Raw genomic sequence first — 7,605 nt, forward strand, 5'->3', positions numbered from 1 at the left:
AAAAGGTCTTTTTCTTTGGGTTATAATGTAGGGACATTGGTTAAGGTAGGGAAATATAGGCTAACTGACTCAAAATAATTTAAGAACACCAACTTTATAGCTTCACAAATCAAGTATGGAATAAATTTGTTGGGAACCTTGTGGAATATCCTAATCCTTATTTTGATGATACCAAAATTCATAGGTCGTAATTGTAATAGACTAGAACAGTTTTGAACTCAAGTGTTAGAGTTCGTTTCTAGTTTAGCTTGCGGTTCAAAAGACTGAAGACTGAAGACTAAAGAACGAAGGACTGAAGACTGAAGATACCAACTGAAGTATCAGTTGAAGAATCAGTTTGGAACTGATTACTTAATGCGTGCCACGTGGACTCAGCGGACTGATACTAAAGTCAAGTATCAGTTGAACATTCTTCCTCGGACTGATCTTCCAACGTTCAAAGGAAGCCACGTACTCACAAAAGTACAGCCGCATTAAATGCAGAGATCTCAGGATCTTCTTATCTCTGCAGAGGTCATTCCTATTTGGTGGCTACTTTATCAGAGACGTCACATCTCCTGTCCCTCAAGAGAGCCGTTTCCACCAGACAAGGAACCTCGAAGATTGAAGCCTTAGCCTAAATTCGAATTGCTCTCCAACGGAAGAAATCTTGAGGATGTTCTACGCCAACGGATCTATTCAAGAGTTCTCCTACAAATAGCGCTCGAGGATCACTTCAACCTTCACCGATTCAACGACATAAGCTGAAGCTCTGCCAAAATTGCTACTCAGCCTAAAGCTTAACCTCCCCAAAGCTTGAATCGAAGAAGAGAATTCCAAAGCCAAAATCAGTCACTGCTGATTACACACATTCTCTTAGACCTTAGGCAAACCTCTGTTTACCCAGAAGCCAAGGTCAAACTTGCTCCAAAGACCTTGTTCTTTGCAGTAAAGTTGGCACCCGTTCAAACCTCCTTTCAGACAGAAAGATTTGAGTGTTTGAGTGATTCGGAGTTCAGGAAGGTACTCTGACTCTGAGAGTCTTAGCGCGGGTTGTGCTAAGCAAGATAAATCCGAAACGAGTGAAGTGTGGGTACTGAAGAAGGGTTTTCTTCAGTGGTACGGTTGCGTGCACCCGGCAAGCACACGGTTTGGTTTGCAGTGCACCTGTTAAGCACTTGCGGAGTGGATTGTTGGTCTGATCAACCGACCGTGGATGTAGGAAAGGGTTTTTCCGAACCACGTAAAAGTCTCTGTGTTGTTTACAGCTTTCAATTTTACATTCTTACTTGTGTTATTTCAATTGATAAACTGAACACTGATTAACTGCAAAGAGAAACCTAAAGACCAACAACGTGCTCCACCAAGGCTATTGCGAAACTAAGTTTAATTTTCGCTGCGTATGATATCAGTCTGACTGATCTATCTTGTGATAGTCAGGAAGAGTGTTATCATCTCTGTTTTAGCAAACCCGACTGAAGCCTTTATTTGCATCAGTTAAGTTCTAGTAACTTGACTGATAACTCTTTACTGAAAAGCTTTCAGTATCAGTCGTCAACCCTGTTTGGTCAAAACTATTTTCAGTAAAACAGGAGTCTGTGTTTGCATGTAAAGTTTCGTTTTGATCTCTGACTGAGATCCCTCTGATTGAGGAGTTGTAAAAATAGCCCATAGGTGTATTCCCCCCCCCCATACACCTATTTGAGACCCTCAGGACCTAACAGTTCGTCCTCGAATAATGAGAAGAACACAATCAAAAATATGAATGGGTAAGAAATCTAGCTCATCGATGCCTCCGAACGATAAAGAATGATAGAATTCTCAAATCCTCAACAATTAAGTACAAAATTCACCAATAAACACAACCTATAGCAAAATCAACCTTGACATTCCAAACAATTGAATCTCACAAGGTATGTGTATCACTCAACTCTCAATTTGATGGAATAGGACATGTATGCTCTCATTGAATTCAATGCAATGTAGATCTCTTACCATAGGCTTGCCAATCGTCTACAATCTCAATTGCTAAAAGTGTGCCAAAACTAAGATCAAAAAGGTCTTTTTCTTTGGGTTATAATGTAGGGACATTGGTTAAGGTAGGGAAATATAGGCTAACTGACTCAAAATAATTTAAGAACACCAACTTTATAGCTTCACAAATCAAGTATGGAATAAATTTGTTGGGAACCTTGTGGAATATCCTAATCCTTATTTTGATGATACCAAAATTCATAGGTCGTAATTGTAATAGACTAGAACAGTTTTGAACTCAAGTGTTAGAGTTCGTTTCTAGTTTAGCTTGCGGTTCAAAAGACTGAAGACTGAAGACTAAAGAACGAAGGACTGAAGACTGAAGATACCAACTGAAGTATCAGTTGAAGAATCAGTTTGGAACTGATTACTTAATGCGTGCCACGTGGACTCAGCGGACTGATACTAAAGTCAAGTATCAGTTGAACATTCTTCCTCGGACTGATCTTCCAACGTTCAAAGGAAGCCACGTACTCACAAAAGTACAGCCGCATTAAATGCAGAGATCTCAGGATCTTCTTATCTCTGCAGAGGTCATTCCTATTTGGTGGCTACTTTATCAGAGACGTCACATCTCCTGTCCCTCAAGAGAGCCGTTTCCACCAGACAAGGAACCTCGAAGATTGAAGCCTTAGCCTAAATTCGAATTGCTCTCCAACGGAAGAAATCTTGAGGATGTTCTACGCCAACGGATCTATTCAAGAGTTCTCCTACAAATAGCGCTCGAGGATCACTTCAACCTTCACCGATTCAACGACATAAGCTGAAGCTCTGCCAAAATTGCTACTCAGCCTAAAGCTTAACCTCCCCAAAGCTTGAATCGAAGAAGAGAATTCCAAAGCCAAAATCAGTCACTGCTGATTACACACATTCTCTTAGACCTTAGGCAAACCTCTGTTTACCCAGAAGCCAAGGTCAAACTTGCTCCAAAGACCTTGTTCTTTGCAGTAAAGTTGGCACCCGTTCAAACCTCCTTTCAGACAGAAAGATTTGAGTGTTTGAGTGATTCGGAGTTCAGGAAGGTACTCTGACTCTGAGAGTCTTAGCGCGGGTTGTGCTAAGCAAGAGAAATCCGACACGAGTGAAGTGTGGGTACTGAAGAAGGGTTTTCTTCAGTGGTACGGTTGTGTGCACCCGGCAAGCACACAGTTTGGTTTGCAGTGCACCTGTTAAGCACTTGCGGAGTAGATTGTTGGTCTATTCAACCGATTGTGGATGTAGGAATGGGTTTTTTCGAACCACGTAAAAGTCTCTGTGTTGTTTACAGCTTTCAGTTTTACTTTCCTACTTGTGTTGTTTCATTTGATAAACTAAATACTGAATAATTGCAAAGAGAAACCTAAGACCAACAACGTGCTCAACCGAGGCTATTGAGAAACTAAGTTTAATTTCCGCTGCATATGATATCAGTCTGACTGAGCTATCTTTTGATAGTCAGGAAGAGTGTTATCATCTCTGTTTTAGCAAACTCGATTGAAGCCCATAAGTGCATCAGTTAAGTTCCAGCAACTTAACTGATAACTCCTTACTGAAGAGCTTTCAGTATCAGTCGTCAACCCTGTTTGGTCAAAACTATTTTCAGTTAACAGGCGTCACTGTTTGCGTGTAAAGTTTTGTTTAGATCTCTATTTGGAGTTCCCTCACTTTGAGGAAAAGAAAAATAGACCATAGGTGTATCCCCCCCCCCCCCAATACACCTATTCGAGACCCCCGGGACCTTACAAAATTCCATCTTCCACCCAATTATATCACCATAATCAACACAACTCAAGGGATTTAATAATCACAATGCAGAACTAAACACTCTTTTATGCTTTCAACTTATTTCCAACAAACAAAGTCAATTTTCTAACCAATTTCTCAATATACACTCGACTTCACATTTTTTTTTCTCAACAATTTTTTTTCTTTTCTTTTCACAACTTTTCTAGAGCTTATAAGAGTAAATAGTATCACAATATCATCCCTTCTTTTTAACAACCCACTATGAACATTCACCACACAAAGATCCCCATATACTACATCAACCCCTATCATCCAGCTAAAGAATAAAAGCTAAACAGGCTCAAAGTGGATAACAAAGGATAATTTTTCGTTAAGGACAATGTTTGGGATAATAATGTGGCTAACAAAAGATGGCCTAAAATCATCTCCTAATTCTGGGCACAACAGCAACCTCAACACAGAAACCATGGCAAGTTCTAGAAGATCACCACATGCATGACAAAATTCACAACAAAGAATAAACTGTGTATGATAAACAGTTATGGCTCAAAATCTCACAAGTTTATTCCACGTCCAAAAGTCAAGGTTAAAATCACTCTAGAATTATGCAAATTAGTTCCAATTATGCTCAAATCATCAAAGAAAATCAAACTCCAAATTTTTTTCACAGAAATCATCATTGGCATCTTACCAGAAATCTAATGGACCAATAATCAACTCAGAAACAAAACAAACACACACCACCACCCAAGTAGGATAAAACGATAAAGCTAACAAAAATATAAAAGTGATACACATATCTACTATCACCTCCCCCCCCCAAATTTATTACAGAACATAAGTTTGAAAATAAGTTTGGAGGGATGATGATATGTGTGTCACTACCCACAGAAACACATGCTCCATGGTGGTGGTACTAACAAGGCGAGAGTTCCCGCATCTTCCAAGCTCAACGCTGCACTAAAACCCCAAAACGAATAAAACAAAGAAAACAATGAAACAAAAAGAAACTAAAAGAAATAAAACAAAACAAAGAAAACGGTTGGGTTACCTCCCAACAAGTGTTTAATTTAACGTCTAGAGCTCGACGATACCTCATGGCCTTAATGAACATCAAACGCAGCGGGCGTGATAGATTACCTAACACGAACAGAGACAGAGGACTCTTGCGCATTAGCTGCGTGAAAGATAACGCTTCCATTCGGCAAATCTATCAGAGCTCGTCCCGTAGCTAAGAATGATCGACCAAGAATCAACAGTGGATTTGCATCTTCAGGAATATCGAGGACCAAGAAATCCATAGGGAAGACGAGCTTGTCAACCTTCACAAAGATGTCTTCAAGCTTTCCTCTCGGCTTCACTCTTGATCTATCCGCCATCTGAATCTCCATCAAGGTCGGCTTGAGATCTCCAATTCCAACCGCTTGAAAACAGAGATTGGCATCACATTGACACTAGCCCCTAAATCACAAAGAGCCTCGGGAAAGAGCTCTCCTCCAATCTCGCACTCAATGGTGAAGCTACCCGGATCTTTCTTCTTCGAAAGTAGCTTCATTGGCAGCTCAGTGCACACAGCTTTCGCCTACGGGATTTTCTCTTCCTCATCACCCCTCTTCTTGGTGTGGACAACTGCCTTCTCCTTCTTGCCATGTAAAACCTCGAGCTTGGCTCTCTCAGCGTCCACTTTTTTATGCGGCTTCATCACACATTGCTCTTCGAGCACATCCCTCTTCATTAGTCTACGGGGGAACGGAGCCTTAGGGATGCATTCCCTAAGCGGAACAGGAACCTTGTATGGTTCCTCAATTGGACATTCGTGCTCCTTGCTCATCTCCTCACAGCTTTCCAGAAAGATTTCGATTGTTTCCTCATCTTCTGGGGACAAAGCGCCATCAAAAATTGCATTGCATTGACCTTTAGGATTGACAATCGTGTTGCTAGGAAATTTTTCCGGCGTGTGCTGCGCAGCTGCTTGGTTGGCCATCAGACCAACTTGATTCTCCAACATTTGCACCTGCTTGGACAGTGCTGAAAAATTACTTTCCATGCTAGAAATTTTGTTCCCCATATTTGTTTCCATCCCAGTCACCTTCATTAGCACCTGTTTCATCATGTCTTCCATGGAATCTTTCTTTGGCTCATTTATCACTCCCCCACTAGAAACAGAGAATCCTGGTGGAGGTTGCACAGCATTGTTTTGGTTTCCATAAGATAGATTCGGATGTGGGCGTCCTCCTGGCTAGAACTGCTACTGGCCTGGCTGATACTGCTGACCTCTGCTATAAACTCCTGGTTGTCCTTGCTAGAAATTACCCATTATTTCTACCATTGATAAAATTAACGTTTTCCAAGCCCGACGACTCTTTCATAGCTTGCTTAGGATGTCCAACAGTCAGTCCATTGAACTTTTCATGCAACTCTGCCAGCTGCGCAACAATCGCTGCCTGTTGCGTAGCCATTGTTGCTTGTTGTGTAACCATTGCTGCTATAGGATCAAAACTGGAAGCAGCTGTAACCTTTTTCAATTGCACTCTCTCTGATGGCCATTGGTAGCTCGTAGAAGCCATGCTATCAATGATGTTCCACGCCTCGAAACTACCTTTCTAAAGCAGAGAGCCATCTGCAGCTGTATCCTTATGCATCCGTGTACGTTCCCCGCAGGCATTGTAGAACATGATCACAAGTGTGCCTTCATCAATTCCATGGCTTGGGCACTTTCTGAGCTTTTCCTGATATCGCTCCCAAGTATCCGCTAGCTTTTCTCCCTCAAACTGCTGAAACTGCACTATGTCCATCTTCAATTTCAACGTAAGGCCAGGCGGATGAAATTTGCCTAGGAACGCATGAGCCAAATCCTCCCACATGGTATTCTCTCCCAGCTGTAGTGTATGATACCACGACTTCGCCTTATTCCGTAGTGAGAAAGAGAAAAGACGAAGATGGATAGTATCATCGGGAACACCATTCATCTTTACCGTGCTGCATAGCTCCAGAAAATGCGCCAGGTGCGTATTAGGATCTTCGATCGCATGTCCACCATATTGACTCTATTGGACCATTGTGATCAAACCCGTTTTCACCTCAAAATTGTTAACATTGACTCGTGGGGGTTCCTGGTATGCATACTGCGGTGTGAACGCCTCATTAATAGCAGGTTGCTTCTGAGCCTCTACAGCCTTCTTTTCATCAAGCAGCTTTTTCAGTTGATCTTGCAGAGCTCGAATTTGAATTTGCTCAGGGGTAGCCATCGTATCTCACTCAGCTTGATTCTTTTCCTTCTTGAGATTGCGCAAAGTAGCGTTGATTTTAGAATCAAACTCAAAAAGAGGATTACCGTGATATCTTGTGTTCATGCACAACCTACAGAATCACCACTTAAAAATTAGAATAGGAAAAACGAAAATAAACAAAAACCTGAATTACTATAAATTCCTATCAAAAATATTAAAGTAACTTCTAATCAGTCCCCGGCAAAGGCGCTAAAAAGTTGATCATTAAATTACTATAAATTCCTATCGGAAATATTATAGTAACTTCGAGTAAGAATCATGTTTCACAAGATAAAGCAAATTAAGCACAAAACAATCATCCAACACTCAATTTCCTATAAAAATGACATCATATGAACACTAAAAACCATGGAAACATGAATGTTATCAGTGGATGTGTAGGCGGTTGATGAGGTAGTGGGTGGTCGTGGAGAGTCCAAGCATCCCATTGAGCTTGCAGTGCACAAACATGAGCATCAGTGTTGCCAATCTGAGTGTGAAGAGAGGTCATATATCCATCCCATGAAGATGTATACTCTCGCATATCATCAACAATTTCGTTAACTGTGTTATGCTAAACATCTCTTGAAACTGTCTC

Source organism: Salvia miltiorrhiza, chromosome 1, assembly GCF_028751815.1.
Source record: "Salvia miltiorrhiza cultivar Shanhuang (shh) chromosome 1, IMPLAD_Smil_shh, whole genome shotgun sequence".
NCBI classification, from domain to species: domain Eukaryota; kingdom Viridiplantae; phylum Streptophyta; class Magnoliopsida; order Lamiales; family Lamiaceae; genus Salvia; species Salvia miltiorrhiza.